Below are 18624 nucleotides of genomic sequence, written 5' to 3'. Positions count from 1 at the left end.
GCATTTCAGTATTTTTTTCTTTACAGTGTTTACCGCGTGGGTTAATTTTAATATAATTTTATGTCTAGGAACCTGAAAGACCAGAAAGAAACAAACATGCAACCATTACTTGTAAACACTGTAAAGTCCAATTTACGGTTAGTTGCCTAGTCCACAACAGTTGTAAGATAATCCAAGTCCAATTGGAAACCTGTCTTTAGATTTGGAAAGCCACAACTTGCAGACACTTCCACCAACCCAACAATCCAAATGGTGAAAGTTCCATGTCCTAACACACCTGAAGGTATGCTCCCCGCCATAAGATGTGTCCAGCAGTAATGTCCTTTTTAATGTGACGACTTCTCTCATGAAGCCATTCGAGATCTGTGTTATTTAAGTGCCAGTCTGCACCACCCTTGACCAGTAGAAAGCGATAAGACCTCAGCTGCATCCTTGATACCACAGATGTGCAGCATGTAGTGATAGCTGGTTTGATCTCTTCGTTGGACTGTGGTTCATCAGGCTCAAAAGCACTGCTGACATCAATAGAACAAGGATCCTTATGTAGGAGGCTTGAAGATGACAGCCATGTGTTGTCACTAAGGCTAGATGCAACCATGAGTCCTGATCTCTGATCAATTGGGTCCAGGCCTTTGAAAATGTGGTGCCACTGCTCTTGATTGACAACCAATTTTCACTGTTAATATAGCAATTCAAAGTTCATGTCTTGAAACAGAGTGTGCAGGTTTTGGGCTTAATTTTACTCTACAAGGAACAAATCAGCGATGCACCCTGTTGCTGGCCTTTGAGGTCCCCAAACAGGCCACTGGTTTTGCAGCCACTGGTTTTGTAGAAGAATCAGAGTGAATATGGACTTCTCTACTGATGGTAGCTGAATGGGACTTTAATACATTTCAACGTGGACTTGGAGATGTTATAATACCTTCAGAGACTTTTTCCATGTCTCCTCCCTTGGTTGTGTCTGGGACAGTAACAGAATATTTCAATTCTTAAAGAGAAATACCAGTAACAAGTGTAACGGGCTGGGTGGTGGCACCACGATGCTGTGTACCGAGGAGGGCTTGGAGGAGTGTGACTAAGCAAACACCTGACTCTTTGCTGAAGCCCCTGATGGTGGGGCTAGATTTGGCTCAGGATGGATGCCAGGTGCTACTCCATGATGGATTTTGAACACATGGAAGCTGACCCCCAAATGGGCAGGAAGATATAACAGCAGGTGCAGGTAGGTATGGTAGGTACTGGTGGACACGGCTGGTATATAGGCAGGAAGGTACTGGGAGGCACAGCTGATATGCAGGCAGGTAAGTACTGGTAGGCGCTGCTGATATACAGGCAGGCAGGTGCTGGCAGGCATTACTGATTTATAAGCAGGCAGGAGTTGGCGGGCATGACTGATATGAAGGAAGGCAGGTGCTGGCAGGCACGGCTCATGTACTGACAGGCAAGTGTTGACAGACATGGTTGATGTGCAGTCAGATGCAGGCAGGCATGCCTGACATGCAAGCAGGTGCTGGCATGGCTAATATGCAAGTAGGTGCTGGCGGGCAAGGCTGGGATACAGGGAAACATGGCAAGTATTTGCAGACAGGTACAGGACAGGTAAACTGACTGGCAGGTACAGGGGACCTGGGAACTAGCAAGCGTGAAAACTACTGACATGACTCGTTGCTCAGCCACCTCCAAACAGGTGGAGGTGCATTAAATAATAAGTGTCCCCCAGTCATTGGCAGGGGACACTCTAGGATGGCACTCTCTGACCCTTTAAGAGACCAGAGTGTGTGCACACCCCAATCAATGTGGTGAGCAGTAATGAAGTGCTGCTGGAAGTTAGTCAGAATCTGGTTAAACCGCTCTACCTGACCATTGGATTGCGGATGGTAGGTTGAAAAGAAATCCAAAGTGACATTTAGTAGTTTGCAAGTAGCCCTCCAGAAGTGAGATGTAAACTGGACGCCTCTATCAGAAATTATATGGAGAGCTAAGCCATGAAGGAGGAAAATATGCTGGATGAACTTCTCAGCAAGCACAGGAGCAGACAGGAAACCCGATAAAGGAGTAAGATGGGCCAACTTGGAGAAGAAATCCACAACTATCCAGATGACGGTACATCTGGCTGATACTAGAAGATCGGTAATGAAGTCCATTGCAAAGCGCTGCCAAGGAGAAGATTGTATGGGCAAGGGAAGTAGCCGGCCAGCCGGAAGCTGTATCTGTGTCTTAATCTGGGCACAGGGGAAAAGGCAGAGGTGAAATCTGCAATATCTTTGCAAAGAAACTGTCATTAATAATGCTGTGAAATGAGAAAAGCCATTTTCTAATGTCCAACATGACCTGACAAATTAGAGGAGTGACCCCAGTGAACAAACTGCATCCTGTCCTGAGACATCTCCAATAGTGCGACAATTACTATTTTGGAGGACTCAATAATGTGTTGAGGCTCCTCCTCCTGGTCAAAAGACAGAAAATACCTTTAAAGTGCATCCGCCTTGACGTTCTTGTCCACTGGCCGGAGATAAGAACAAAAATGAAATAGTTGAAGAACAGAGGCCACCTGGCTTGAGGTGGATTTATCCACTGTGTGGACTGCAGACAGGCTAGGTTCTTGTGGTCACCGGATGCTTCGCTCCCTCATACAAAAATCACCACTCCTCCAGAGCCATTTTTATCGCCAACAGTTCTCAATCGCCTATCTAGTACTTGTGTTCTGGAGCCAAAAAGATTTTGGAAAACAATCTCAGGTCACCATAGAGCCGCAAGGAGACTTCTGGGTGAGGATGACTCCAGTCTCAGAGGAAGAAGCATCCACCTCCAAAAAGAATTGCTTATTATTGTCTGGTCGGTGCAGCATCGAAGCAAAGAAGAATGTCTATTTTAAGGACACAAAGGCACTTTCTGCTTCCGGAGTCCATACCTTTAGAGATAGCTCCGTTGTTTGTCAGAGCAGAAATAGGAGATGTCTGAGAGGAGAAATTCGGAATGAACTAGCGGTAATAATTAGCGAATCCGAGAAACTGCTGGATTGCTTTCAAGCCATAAGGATGGGGACAATTCTGGGCAGCGGACATATTCTTGGAATCCATCCTTAGGCCAGTCTCAGATATGAGGTACCCTAGGAATGGAAGAGAGGTTTGCTCAAAGACCCACTTCTCAAAGTGCGTACAAATAGTTCTTCCTCAATCTCTGCAGAACCTGGAGAAATCCCTCTTGTGTGAACATAGGTCAGAAGGGAAGACCAAAAGGTCTTCCAGGTAAACTACCACACATTAGTTGAGAAGGTCACAGAAGATATCGTTCACCAGTTCTTGGAAGACTACAGAGGCATTACAGGGCACAAGTGGCATTACATGATATTCATAATGGCCATCCCGGGTGTTAAAGGCAGTCTTAGACTCGCCCCCTGGTGTATTTGGATCAGGGTATACGGCCCCGCAGGTATAGTTTCAAGAAGACTCTGGAACCTTTGAGATGATCAAACAACTCAAAAATGAGGGGCAGATGAAATTTAGTCTTGATCGTTATCTGGTTGAGACCCCTATAATCAATAACAGGTCAAAGTGAGCAATATTTTTCTTTACAACGAAGAATCCTCCTCCAGCTAGGGAGTATGACTTCCAGATAAATCCCCTGGCTAGATTCTCTTTGATATACTCTGACATGGCTCAGGTCTCAACCTGGGATGTGGGGTAGATATGGCTTCATGGAGGAGAGATCTAAAGGACAGTCGTAGGGCCTATGAGGAGGTAGCATCCCCGCCTCCATATCGAAGACATCAGCATACGTCTAATAAGCAGGAGGCAAGCCAGATAAATTTGATTGAGTAGCCAGAGGATGAGCTGGACAGATGGGAACTAGACATATCTCATGAAACGCTTGACCCAAACAAAGTACTTCACTTGATCTCCAATCCAAGACAGACTTGTGCTTCAGAAGGCATGGCAGACCTAGGAGCAGAGGATCAGACGAACTTGATAGTACATAAACAGGCAACTTCTCCAAGTGCAGCATTACTATCTGAAGTTCAACCACTTTGAAAATGAATAGGACAGCATCAGATAGAGGTTTACCATCCACGGATGATACCACCAAACAATTCTCCAGACATTGGAAGGGGATCTGATACAGCCTGCTGAAATAAATTTTCTGCGGATCCAGAGTCCAGATAGGTTGATTCTAGCCGTCGGCTAGGGACACTTTAGGATGACACATGCTGTCCCTTTAAGAAACCGGGAGTGCATGTGTGCATGCCCTAAGCATGGTGCCTGGGAATCTGCGAGCAGTGCACAGACCATGGGCAGCAGAGGAAAGAGGAGTAGGTGCGGGACGGGCATTGCGATGGTGAGTGAGTCGGTGACCCTGCCTGAGAAGGGAGGAAGCATACAGGAACGCCGACGCTACAACAGGGAAACAGTGCCTCACGCTATTAAACTATTATCATATCCTTGCCTTGCCACGGAGGTTGGCACCCTACAATTGCAGAAATGGCGACCCCACTCACCTCCGACTGACTCTCCAGACCCTAAAGGCCCTAGTTTTCAGGGGGGACAAACAGAATCAACAATACATCAAAAGTGTGCTATAGAAATGGTATCCCACAACTACTTCAGCAAATAACACTGTATGTCTGAAAAATTGAGACCTAAAAATGTTTTAAAAGCTTTTTAGTAGCTAAAAAATGTTCACAGACCATGTAACACTATCTGTGTGAGAAAGCATACAAAATGTTTAAAAGCTTTTGTTCACTTTTAGGCCTCACAGAAATATTCATAGACAAAGTATTGTATTTTTCAGACTATAAGACGCACCGGACCATAAGACACATAGGTTTTAGAGGAGGAAATTAGGAAAAAATTAAAGCAAAAAATTTGGTCAATTCTGTACTTAACATCCCCTATCCTGGTATGCATGGCCCCCTCATCCCTACCCTGGTATGCATGTCCCCTCATCTCTATCCTGACATGCATGGCTCCATCGTCCCTATCCTGGTACGCATGGCCCCGCATCTCTATCCTGATATGCATGGCTCCATGATCTCTATCCTGGTACACATGGCCTTCTTATCCCTATCCTGGTGTGTATGGTCCTCATGCCCAGCCTAGTATGCATGCCCCCCTTATCTCTACCCTGGTAGGCATGGCCCTCTCATCCCAATCCTGGTAGGAATGGTCCCCCTCATCTCTATCTTTTCAGGAATGATTTCCCTCATCCTTATCCTGGTATGCAGGGCCCCCATCCTTAACCTGGTAAGATTGTCCCCCATCTTGGTCCTGATATGCATGATCCCATCCTTATCCTGGTATGAGTGGCTCCATCAGAAAACATTGAAAAACCAAACCATTACACTTATCGTCCCTGTGCGCCCTTGCAGGGTCCTGCTCCCATGCCAGCAGCTGCTTTATGCTTGTAAGCAGTGCTTGGCAGGGATGTCATGCGCTGCTTTCAAGCCGAAAGGCATCTGCCTGAATACTCAATGCTCTGCACGCAGGGACTCCAGAAGGTGGAGCTACAAGTGGAGGAGGTTTAGGAGGAGTTGGTGGTGTAAGTGGAAGAGGGGGAGTTTTGCTTTGTTTTTGTTTTTTTGTTTTGTTTGTTAAACTCTGAAAACATGCAGTGTTATAATCTGGATTAAATGAGGGATTAATAGATACAAAACATGTACAGTACATTTGCACAATGTATTAAATCTTTTAATAATTCTGATGACGCACAAACTTATAGCATAAATCAATTTATCAATTATAACACTACAAATGCAGTTTACAAAATTCAATGTAAAACATGTAAATTAATGTACATTGGATGTACTGTACACCTAGAAAATTAAAAACCCTCATTTCAGAGCACATAAGAGACATTGAAAATAATAGTATTAGTGTCCGAGATATATATATGGCTTCCAGGCATTTTATTTCACATCATAATGGCAGCATGTCATCGCTATCAATTGCAGGTATAGAGTGCATAAAATATCCCAAAAGGGGGGAGACATCAAAATACGCCTTTCTGGATTTACAATTTGGGAACGAGACATCCTAAAGGTTTAAAACAAAAGAAACAAAATGATGTTTCACTATTAATGTTATTCCTATATTTGTATATATTTTGTGTATGTTAATTTTAAGTTTGATTTTTTATGGTTAAGATGGAGCGGCACAATTCACAAACGATTATAGAAATGCATGTTTAGAACCTTTCGATAGCGGATCACATGATCTAGTTTAATTACCTGATGTCATGATCCAGGACGGGGTTTCGCTTTGGCCCGTCCTGACAGACTGGGGGTTAATTGTTCGACCTCTCTCTGGCAGAGGGCGGCTATTTAATGCTCACTGGACCTAGGTCCGGTGTCAGTTATACTCCTGCCCTCGGCTGAGTTAGTTGACCTTGTGCGTACGTGTGCCTTGTGCCTGATATCTTGCTTGCTTGTTTGGTTTTGATCCGGTTCTGTCCCTGTTACGAGTTCGGCCTGCCCCTCTTGTACTGCGCTACCTCTCGTGTATGACTCTTTGCTTGTGACCCGACTTCTCTCTGCTCGTCCCTTTGGTACCACGTCGCCCTCTTGTGTATGACCTTTGGCTTTGTCTGACTACCCGTCTGTTTGTCACTCCTGTGCCTCGTTTGCCCGTACTGTTGTGACCTCCGTTTTGCCTGACTCTGAGTTGTTGTATGGTGTCCTGTCATATCTGAAAGCAGGACGCTAAGCCCCGCCCCCTTGCAGTCACCTGACAATAGGTCCTGTGCCAGTTTGCTAACTTCAGTGTCCGCAGGTCCTGTGCCTCTTTACTTTCCAGCGCTGACAGGACCCTGACACTAATAGTTTGAAGCACGCATTGTCACCTCTGCTGCCCTGCTCCACAGGTATCTTTTAGCACTGTTTCTGTACTCAGGACACGCGCACTGGCTCTGTGAGCGAGTGTAGTGTGGTGTCTCTGACACCTGATTGGTCCGTACAATCTATAAGATCTGTGTGCAGAGACTGGAATCTAGCTGTGACAAAGATCCATACAGGATCTAAACGCATTGCTGGGTGTGTAGTGCCTGTGAACACATCCAGCATAATATGAGGACATTGTCAAGCATCATGTTTTAATGTTTATACAATAAAGAATTCATTTTAGGAGCTGTAACACCCATTTTTCTTCTCTGCTGCTTACGTCAAGTCTGCACGAGGTTCCGTGCTCCAGTGGTGGTTGGTGAGCTGGCTAGGGCTTATTGCCCGAATTTTCTTTTTCTTTTGCACATGTCTTATCATCTGCTGGCCACTCTTTCTCTGTTTACAGGCAGTGTAATACTCTGCAATTTTTTGGCTTGAAAACAATGAGGAGAGCATCAAATAAGAAATGTGGCCATGTTGTTGTTGGTGGTGATGTATCTGCTGCAGGGAGAGAGAGGGCACCGTTTGACTTTTTAGGCCGGGGTCACACTGGCGATTAAATCGGACGAATGCAATGCGATAAAAAATCGCATTGCATTCGTCCCAATGTTATTCTATGGGGCAGCTCCCATCATGCGATTTTTGATCGGATCCGATCCTCGGACAGAGACAATCGCAGCATGCTGCGATTGTCACCAATTTTTGGATCGGATTCGACAATACAAGTCTATGGGGGGCGAGAAAAAATGGGACTACAAACGGACCAGATGTGTGACTTGCGATAAAATCGCACCCGGTGTCCTTTAGCAAAAGCCGGCAATTCTTCCAATACAGTACAATCACACTGACCGGTTAAATAAAGAATGATTAGATCTAGACATATATATATATATTTTATACATGTCATAGAGACACATTAATTTATATATATTACAAATTCATACAGTTCTTCGTAGCAGTATAGCCGCAGAAACATTTGCCGGCATTTGTATAATTATTCTCCTGCATGAAATGACACATGGTTTACATATAGTTAACCATTTCATTTCATGTTTTTTTTGTTATGTCTATCACAATTAATTAGATGAGGGTTTGTGGGTAAAATTTTAGACTTGTAGGGGTTAATTTAAGGGGTTAATTCATTGTATGAAATCACGGGGACTCCCTGCAGCCTCAGTGACGTCAGCAGGAGTCCCTGCAATTTCATACAATGAATTAACCCCTTAAATTAACCCCTACAAGTCCAAAATTTTACCCATGTGTCATTTCATGTCGGGCAGGAGAATAATTATACAAAAGCCGGCAAATGTTTCTGCGGCTATTCTGCTATGATGAACTGTATGAATTTGTAATATATATATTAATGTGTCTCTATGACATGTATTAAATATATATATATATATATAAATATATATGTGTCTAGATCTATTCATTCTTTGAGTGGGGAAACCTGTCATTGGGCTCCATTATATGTCCATTTAGCTACCCTGTGAGAAAATCTCGCCAGACGGATGTCAAACGGATCCTTTCATGCAATTAAAATCGCATCAATTAAGAAAAATTGCATCAAAAACGGATCAATGGTTAAGATACCTTTGTGCGATTTCAGACCGTTAAAATGGGACCGGTTTTTTAATCGTTGTGTGTGACTCCAGCCTTAAACACAAAATTGGCTGGAATCAAGAGTGGATGCCATGTCACATTAGGAAAGCTAATATTGTCTTAACAGTAGAAACTCCCCACACATGATCCCGCATTGGAAATTAGATGCTGCAAAGAATGTATCTAGATGTGCAGTCAGCACATTGAACCCCCTAAGTGCTTCACAGAAGTTTATAATGTAGAGCCGTGAAAATTAAAAAATAAAAACATTTTTCCCACAAATATGTTCTTTTACCACCCTATTTTTTTTATTTTCACAAGGGTAACAGAAGAAAATGGACCTCTTAATTTGTTGTGCAATTTCTCCTGAGTACACCAATACCTTACATGTAGTGTTGAGCGACTTTGTTTTTTTAGGGTCGAGTTTCGTTTCATGAAACCCGACTTTTCCAAAAGTCGGGTCGAGCAAAATCGGCCGACTATAGGGAAAAGTCGGGGTCGTCCCGAAACACGAAACCCAATGTAAGTCAATGGAGAATTAAAGTCGGCAGTGAGAGGAGGACAGGAAATACACCAACAGTGCCCATTTGAATGCCAAAAGCATAAATTCTTGTTACTGAAGCTTGTCAACCTTAATTAACTTCATAATACTAGTTACGCACTGAAAAATGGGGGTTATTTGCTACAGTTGTGGGGGGGGGAGGACTGGCTCCAGGTTTTCGTGGGCCCAGGGCCAAAGAGCGCCCCTTTAACACATACCACAACTCATGATGCTCCGATACGGCAGAGAAATAGCAGTATAGTACAATGAAAAATACTTCACTTCTTACATCTCATGACTGATATCCATTTTAAATTCTCCAATACCTCCAAAAATGGACAGTATATAACTCCATACAGTATTATGGCCAGCGCTTAGTGCGCTATACAGAGTAATGAGGCCCATATATTTCTCCATACGGAATCATTATTCCCATATAATGTTTTAAACCGTATATGATGAGCTCCACATAATGCTACAGTATATGTTGGTCCCAATGGATGAAGCTCCACTGTCTTATGGGCCCAAATAATGCTCCATATATAATGGGCCCCATTTCTAATGCTCTAGTGTATAATGGGCACTGTAAATGCTGCTCCAGTGTCTGATGTCCACCTTTGGAATGCTCCAGTGTATGGTGGGCCCCATATATCATTCACCAGAGTATAGTGCTCCCCAAAAATTGCTGTCCCAACATTGAAAACAATTACATAAGTCTCCTTGCTAGGGAATACCTGCACTACTCTGAACTCCTTGTCATCCCCATCTTCCATCTCACTGCACTTGGCTGTTTAGGCCCTCCCACCGGCAGAGACACTTTTGCATACTATGCGGTGCCCTGTGCCAGTGCCATCGCCCATGAGTATGCCCCCACCTGCTCAAGGAACCTGCACTTTCATCTGCACCTTCCTCTTTGTCACCTTGTAAGGTGGTATAGTATGCGGGAAGGGGAACCTGAGTTTCCTCTGGGTCAGATTCTGGCTGTGTAGAGTGCGAGGGGAATGTAGTGGTCTGGGTCAATGTACCAGCAGCATCATCCAGCAGTGGCTGGGCCTCAGTGCACTTGTGGCGTCCCCAAGAGTACGGTCGCCACTGTGGCATTGCCTTCCTCCTAGGGAGTGTGTTGTCAAGCTTGGGAGCAACAAAGGATCTCTCTAGCAGTGAAACCAACACACAACACATTTCCCACTCCAGGCCAGCAGGGAGACCTCTGAACCTGACTGCTGAGGAGCTGCTGTCTGTGGTCCGGAGGAGGTAAGATAGGGCACTCTGTGCAGGGAAGGGGAAGTGTGTGGACGTGAGAAGGGGAGCTGGAGGATGAGCAGAGTTAAGGCTCACTCCTAGCTGGAGCGCATGGTCCGGATTCCGGTCTCCGAGTTTGTAGGGACACTGACGTTCCTGCAGCAGAAACCGGGGGAAGTAGCAGCTATAAATGCTCTGTACCCAACTAAGGCTTGGAGGCCCCAGCATCGACGTGTGCGAGACAGAAGGCAAAGGCTACAGCTGTCTGCCATACAAGTAAAGTCTGAGGAACATCTGTTAGACAGGAGGCGTTTCAGTGAACCACAGTCCTGTGAGTGCTTCCCCCACAAGCGCTAGAAAGGAGACGTTCAGGAAGGTACATGTTGGCGGAGTGTTGGAAGGGAGCTTTCCATTCTGGTCCCGGAGGCTGGCAGAGGTCCTGACCCGGAGGACACAGCACGGAGGCACGCATCTGTGTAACTTGCAGACTGTGAGTAAAGCTTTGGAACTGCACGCTCTGGTGTCCTACACTTATTCCAGCACCGCTACATCTGGGTACCAGCACCTACACCGCCTGTGCCTTTCCCCCATCACTACATCTACACTTCCCTGGGACTCCAGCTCCACCTGTGGGGAGCTTCACCATCTTTGCTGCACAACACCATCAGTCCCAGAGGACCTGCATGCAGCGTCGGCCTAACATCTATGTTGCCGAACACCACAGGTGGCGTCAAACTATCTATATAAACTCTTTACCATTATACCACACCATTTACATGGGCGCCCAGGGCCACCGTCCGGGTCACCGCTGCTGTGACACATCCCACTGACACCGGCCCGGTACCGAGTACCCCACAGCCCTGGGAGGGCGACCCATATGCCGACTGCTGATCGGGCGGCGTTATTCCCACGAACCTCCAAACAGCGTCCCTGAAGGCAAAGTTTTTGGTTTCCAGGGGCAGTATGATTGCAAAGCTGAACCTTAAAGGAAAGTCCAAAAGGGCACCACCAGGAGTGGAGCCTGTGGCTTAATTGGACTGCACCCGGGAAACCACTACCATACAAGCTACAGAAAAGATGGACAGATTGCAAGCTTTGTCGATTCTGTGTGTGGTGTGGTATGTCAGTTTGTAGTTGTGCTTGCGATTTCACAGCTTTATTCTGTTAACGACCGAGACTCCGGCATGGCCCCGCGGTACGCGTCAAGCTTACTAGAGGGATACGCGAGGCTGTGGCACGTGAGATCGAGCAATAACAGGTCTAGCATTCCAGTACATTTCCGGGGCTGCATGCACGCTACACTGAAAGGTCCAGCTTTTGTCGCTTACAGGTGCAGATAACCTGCTGAACTCCGTTAGTGATGGGGATCTGGGATTCAGATTATTCCCCGCGAACGATGATTTCCCAGTAAGTTCAGGTCAACCGTAATTCCGGAGTTAGGCCTAACCGTCATTCCTGAAAAAATTACGTGTCCAAACCACAGGTGCTGTAGATTGCTTAACAGCTCGGCAGCCGTTCTCAGGCCCAGTATGGATTCAACAACATTGTAGAAAGTTGATAAAGGGTACAGTTTCACCGGATAACACGTATATATCTAGCCTAGTTTACAAATTAAAAATATATGTCTACAGATCAGGAGGCAGACTCAGATGTTCTCAGGCCCAGTATGGATTTGACCAGATTGTACAAAGTTGAGAAAGGGTACTTTATCACTGGATAGCAGGTATATATAGCATAGTTTAAACATGTAAAATCTCCGTGTTCTCAGTATGGATTACACAGCAATCTAAAAAGTGGAAAAAAGGAAATGCATTTGAGGCGTACACAACTATATACTTTTGGTGTTATTTTTAAATCTTCATATATATTTCTGTCTCAGTAATACAGTCCAGCCTCTCCGCAATAGGAAATGAGATGCATACAATTAGTGACTTTAAGGCTATTGATTGCAGAAATCTAGGAATTATTATTCATGGGAAAAACTTCGGTCACAATTCTCATAGGCGATGCTGACCCTCAATTAATTTGTGTGTTGAGACAGTGAAAACATTTTTGTGTGAATAAAGTCTTGCTGTATCGCACTTCCATTGATTCCATCACTGTTACTCATCTCAATCCAATTTTTATCACAGGGAGCGTTGTAAACATGGTGCTCATTGGCTATCATGATCTGTCACGTAACTTTGGAATGCAAAAGACAGAAGCCACAGGCCGTAGGCGATTCTATTTGATTGGCATGAGAGGGCACATTTTGAAATGTGCGCCGGAATGTCACACGTTTGTGAGTAGGAAAACTGTGAATGCTGATGACAAACCACCACTGCATGTAATTGTGAGTCGACGTCCATAAGAAATGGAAGCCACTGATCATCTGGAGCTAGAGCCCGGCCAGCAGGACAGGGCATAGCTACATCTTAACCATCATCTTTCAGTTCAATCAATTTGTAGTGGCAGTCCCAGTGAAGGATTTGACAGCCCAGACTACACAGCGGAGGAGCAGGGAGAGGTAAACATTGCAAATGCTGGGGCCCTGCCCATGCAAGGGGGGCACACTCGTGGGCGTCGGTACTGGCACTGGGCCCCTCATAGTACAGCGGTGTGTCTGACGGCGGGTGTGCACCACTACTGTCAGAGACACTTGATTGCACTATGAGGGACCCTATGCCAGTGCACGCGCCCAAGAGTCGGCCTACCCACCTGTCCATGGCAACGGCACTCGCACGGTTTTGTGCGCTAGGTGGTGACCCCGGCCATGGGGGGAGCCGCCCACTTAGGGAGATTTACAAAGTGGCATATGTAGATGTGGGTCATTCAGCTGCTGCAAAAGGCAAAATAGGTCAAGTTCGCGGAATAGGAGGAGGACCAAAGCAAGCCATTTTTCTGGCAACCTATGTGTCATCAAGGGAAGGTGGGACAAAATCCTTGGAAACCCATGCATGGTTCATTTCAATGAAGGTTTGATCATCCACATTTTGGGTTGACAGACAGGTCCTTTTTTCTGTCAGGATTGATCCAGCTGCACTGAAGACTCTTTCCGATAGCACACTTGCAGCTGGGCAAGCGAGCTCCTGTAAGGCATATTGTGCCAATTCAGGCCAGGTGTCCAGTTTAGCGGCCCAATAGTCAAAGGGGAATGACCTGTGCGGGAGAACATCGATATGGGAGGAAAAGTAGTTGTTAACCATAGTTGACAACTGCTGTCTCCCGTCACTTTCCATCAATGCAGTATTACCAGTTGTGTGAGCGGTCCGTGAAAAATCAGTCCACAACATTGTCATGAAACCCCTGCCTCCAACGCCACCTCTGCTGTTTGCACCACGAACACCTCTGCCAAGCTGCCCCCGGCTCGTACGGCTCGTGTGAGAACCATCACCACTGCTGTGTGCTGGGAATGCCTCAACCAACCGGATAACCAGAGTTGCTTGTTTAGTAGCCAATATTAGGTCAAGGTTCTCCTGTGGCATGATGTTTTGTAATTTGCCTTTATAGCACTGCGAGTGCTGGGTGGAGGAGCACTTTCTGGCAAATCCACATCCCTCCAGTCACGCACAAACCCTGTACCAGACCTTGCCACGCCAACATTTTCACTTGCCCCACGAGATGCATCCTCCTCCCCTATGTAATCATCCCCATCATCATCCTCCTCCTCCTCTTCTTCCTCCACCTCGTCCAGGAGAGGTCCCTGAGCAGACAATGGCTGAATGTCATCAAGGATTCCCTCCACCTCTTCCTCCTCGTCAACATTGGCTGCAGACGCCTGCTCCTTAAGGTGCGTCAAAGTTTGCATGAGCAGACGCATAAGTGGGATGCTCATACTTAGGATGGCGTCGTCTGAGCTTACCAGCCGTGTGCATTCCTCAAAACACTGAAGGACTTTACAGAGGTCTTTCAGCTTCGACCACTGCACACCTGTCAACTCCATGTCTGCTCTCAAAGTGCCTGGCCGTGTATCCTCCCACAAATGCATTATGGCCTGCCTCTGCTCGCACAGCCGCTCAACCATGTGCAGGGTGGAGTTCCACCTTGTTGCAATGTCGATAATGAGGCGGTGGTTGGGAAGGTGGAGCAATCGCTGCAGCTTCTGCATACAAATGGAGTGTACAGGCGACCGGCGGATGTGCGCGCACAGTCTTCGCACCTTCTAGAGCAGGGCTGTTAACTCCGGATAATTATTGAGGAAGCACTGCACCACCAGGTTCAAGGTGTGAGCCAAGCAATGTATGTGGCTGAGTTTTGAAAGGGCTATGGCTGCCACAAAATTACGGCCGTTTTCACTAACTACCTTGCCTGCCTCAAGATGTACACTGCCCAGCCATGACTCAGTTTGTCGCTGAAAGTACTCGGCCAGCACCTCGGCGGTGTGTCTGTCGCCCAAACACATCATCTGCAACACAGCCTGCTGACGCTTTCCACTAGCTGCTCGATAGGGGGACACGTCGTGTGCAACAGTGGCAGCTGCAGATGGAGTGCTCGTATGACTGCGCTCTGTGGACGAGCTTTCGCTTCTGGAGGAGGAGGAGGAGGGTCGAACGCCTACAGCCAACTGTTTCCTAAACCGTGGGCTAGGCAGCACTGTCCCACCACCGCTGTCCCCTGTGGACCCTGCATCCACCACATTAACCCAGTGCGCAGTGATGGACACGTAACGGCCCTGGCCATGCCGACTGGACCATGCATCAGTTGTGAGGTGCACCTTTCCACTCACAGACTGCTTGAGTGCATGGACAATGCGGTCTTTCACATGATGGTGGAGGGCTGGGATGGCTTTGCGAGAGAAGAAGTGGTGACTGGGTAGGTCATAGCGTGGTACTGCATAGGCCATGAGTTCGCGGAAAGCTGCGCTTTCCACCAACCGATAGGGCATCATCTCTAACGAGATTAGTTTGGCAATGTGGGTGTTCAAACCCAGTGTACGCGGATGAGAGACTGAGTACATTCTTGACCTACTCATAGTGTCTGGGAGGGTGAGCTGGACTTGAGAGCTGCATATGGTGGAAGTAGCGGTGGACAGGGCGGACTGAGAGAGGGTTGATGATGGTGATGGAGTTGGTGTTCTTTCTGATGGCCTAGATTCAGTCTTTCGTTGATATAACAGTGGGATTCCCTGAATGCTGTGGCCTAGCAACGACACCTCAACATTTGCTGCTGTGCTAACCGGTGGGCTTACAGTGGGGGAAACAATGTAGCATTGCTGACTACCTTCTTTGTGATCAGTTGCACATGTGGTACTTGAGGTTTGGTGTTGTGTCCACGCTTGCAAGTGCATGCTGGTTAAATGTCTAAGCATGCATCTGGTATTCAAATTTTTCAGATTTTTCCCTCGGCTAAAGGTCTTTGCGCACTTCTTACAGATAACCTTGGCCTGATCATGAGGATTTTGTTCAAAAAAGTGCCACACTGCACTCTTCCTACTTTGGCAGACATTTTGCGGCTCAGCACGCTGTGATATTTTGACCCTCTGGACAAGCTGTCCAGCAACTCTTTTGATTTTTGGAACCTGTCTTTGGAGTGCTCCGGGCCTGCCAGATAGCAGCTGTTGCGATGTCGATGTCTGCTGTGGATGCTCCTCCTCCTCATCTGAGCTATTGGAAGCAGCACCCTCTTCCCCCAATGGATGCCAATCTGGGTCAACGACTGGGTCATCCATCACCTCCTCTTCAATGTCATGTGCACCTTCCTTTGTGTCACCGTGTATGGTGGTATAGTGTGCGGGAAGGGGCACCTGAGTCTCATCAGGGTCAGAATCTGGCTCTGTACACTGCGAGGACAATGTAGTGCTCTGAGTGAATGTACCAGCAGAATCATCTATCAGTGGCTGTGCATCAGTGCACTCCATGTCAGATTCATCTTGGCCTGGGTAATTCACCATTTCACTTGATAATTCAGGCATGGTATGTGAAAACAGCTCCATGGAGTAATCAGTAGTATGGCCTGCGTCATCCTTCAATCTTGGTTGGGGTGAAGGACACAAGGAAAGGTGTGGTTCATGAACATGACCCTCCAATGACGACTCAGTGCTTTTATTTTTTACAACTTCAGAAGAGGAGGCGATAGAGCTGGAGGCTGAGTCAGCATTGTAAGACAAAACTTTTTCCTGAAGCTCTGGCTTTAAAAGCGGTTTGCCAACTCCTAGAAAACTAAGCCTTCGAAGCCTTGTGGAGCCAGACGATGACGCAGGCTCAACACCTCCTGCATTCGGTCCTATTTTGCTTTTGCCACTACCACCAGATCCACCACCAACACCATCATTACCAGCTGCCAACCCCCACCCAATTCCACGGCCTCTTCCACCAGCCTTCCTCATTTTTGGTAGAAATGTAGACAAAATCCAACAAACTATATAGTAATGTAAAACAAGGTACAAGGTGTCTATAGGACAGGGGAGATTTTGAATTTCTGTACACACTTGTGGACACTGGACACTTTTGGATTGTGTGAGGCCCACTGAATATCACAGCGCTATGTCACAGGCTCGATGTCGCAGGTGTGAAAAATGTCACTAGAGGATAACGGAGATTTTGAATTTCTGCACACACTTGTGGACACTGGACACTTTTGGATTGTGTGAGGCCCACTGAATATCACAGTGCTATGTCACAGGCTCGATGTCGCAGGTGTGAAAAATGTCACTAGAGGATTGCGGAGATTTTGAATTTCTGCACACACTTGTGGACACTGGACACTTTTGGATTGTGTGAGGCCCACTGAATATCACAGCGCTATGTCACAGGCTCGATGTCGCAGGTGTGAAAAATGTCACTAGAGGATAACGGAGATTTTGAATTTCTGCACACTCTTGTGGACACTGGACACTTTTGGATTGTGTGAGGCCCACTGAATATCACAGCGCTATGTCACAGGCTCGATGTCGCAGGTGTGAAAAATGTAACTAGAGGATAACGGAGATTTTGAATTTCTGCACACACTTGTGGACACTGGACACTTTTGGATTGTGTGAGGCCCACTGAATATCACAGCGCTGTGTCACAGGCTCGATGTCGCAGGTGTGAAAAAAAGTGCTGCGGAATATGTTGGCGCTATATAAATAAAAATTATTATTATTATTATTACTAGAGGATAACGGAGATTTTGAATTTCTGCACACACTTGTGGACACTGGACACTTTTGGATTGTGTGAGGCCCACTGAATATCACAGCGCTATGTCACAGGTTCGATGTCGCAGGTGTGAAAAATGTCACTAGAGAATAACGGAGATTTTGAATTTCTGCACACACTTGTGGACACTGGACACTTTTGGATTGTGTGAGGCCCACTGAATATCACAGCGCTATGTCACAGGCTTGATGTCGCAGGTGTGAAAAATGTGACTAGAGGATAATGGAGATTTTGAATTTCAGCACACACTTGTGGACACTGGACACTGTTGGATTGTGTGAGGCCCAGTGAATATCACAGCGCTATGTCACAGGCAGAAATTGGCTAGTGTATGACAAACTACAAGGTGTATATAGAATTGGGCAGAATAGGAATCTCCCTAGAGTGTAGGTCTGTAAGAACGGAACAAGTCCTCGACTTATCCTTACAGAGCGACACACAGATAGCTTCACTGTGGCCGTGATAACAGCCGTTACACGGTACTGAGAGTGGAGCGTGCACGTACATGGCTGTCCGGTGTACGTAAAATTGTCAAGCTCCGTGTTTTTTAAGTATACGGACTGACACACGCTGTCTCTCTATAGTTTTGAATGTGATCAAACAGCAAACAGCAATGCAGCCGTCAGGAATCCTTAGAAGGTAGCCTAACAACCAACACTGCTGATCCAGCAAAATATAACCTCCACTTGCACTGCATACACAGTGACTGGTGTGTTGTACAGGCAAAATCGCTAGCAGCAGAAGCAGTTTTTGGTGCCTTCTTCCCTGCCTAACGCTCTCCCTACAAAATCATCAGCAGCAGCAGCTCTCCCTATTCTGAGATCAGCATGAGTAACATGGCGGTCGGCGTGCACTCCCTTTTATACCCCCTGTGATGCCCACCAAAGCAAGCCAATCACTTGCATACCCTTCTGAAAGATGGTGGTGACCCCTGCCTATGTCATCACGTTGCCCACAGTGTCCGTGGATCCTGATTGGCTGAAAAAGAGCACAAAACAAACTTTTGAAATGCGACTTTGGCGCTTAAGTCACCGACCTCGTGGCCGACCTCATCCTAGGGTCGGGTTTCGTTTCATGAAACCCGACTTTGCCAAAAGTCGGTGACTTTTGAAATTTTTCGACCCGTTTCGCTCAACTCTACTTACATGTAATCGGATATAAGAGAACGAAAGGCCAGCAGTCAAAATGTCATATAAAATGCAATATTTTATTAATAATATATGTAATATAATAAGACATAGGTACATGAA

The 18624-nt window shown here is 46.4% G+C and overlaps 1 protein-coding gene across 1 annotated transcript in view; it reads right to left on the bottom strand.

Annotated features, from left to right (window-relative positions):
- GUCY2C (guanylate cyclase 2C) overlaps positions 1-18624 on the bottom strand; it is a 1090166-nt gene that overhangs the window by 983235 nt on the left and 88307 nt on the right. The window lies entirely within an intron of this gene.

The sequence above is a fragment of the Dendrobates tinctorius genome, unplaced genomic scaffold (genome assembly GCF_039654945.1).
Source record: "Dendrobates tinctorius isolate UK_male_01 unplaced genomic scaffold, ASM3965494v1 ptg000094l, whole genome shotgun sequence".
NCBI classification, from domain to species: domain Eukaryota; kingdom Metazoa; phylum Chordata; class Amphibia; order Anura; family Dendrobatidae; genus Dendrobates; species Dendrobates tinctorius.
This window is presented reverse-complemented; position numbering and strand designations above follow the sequence as displayed.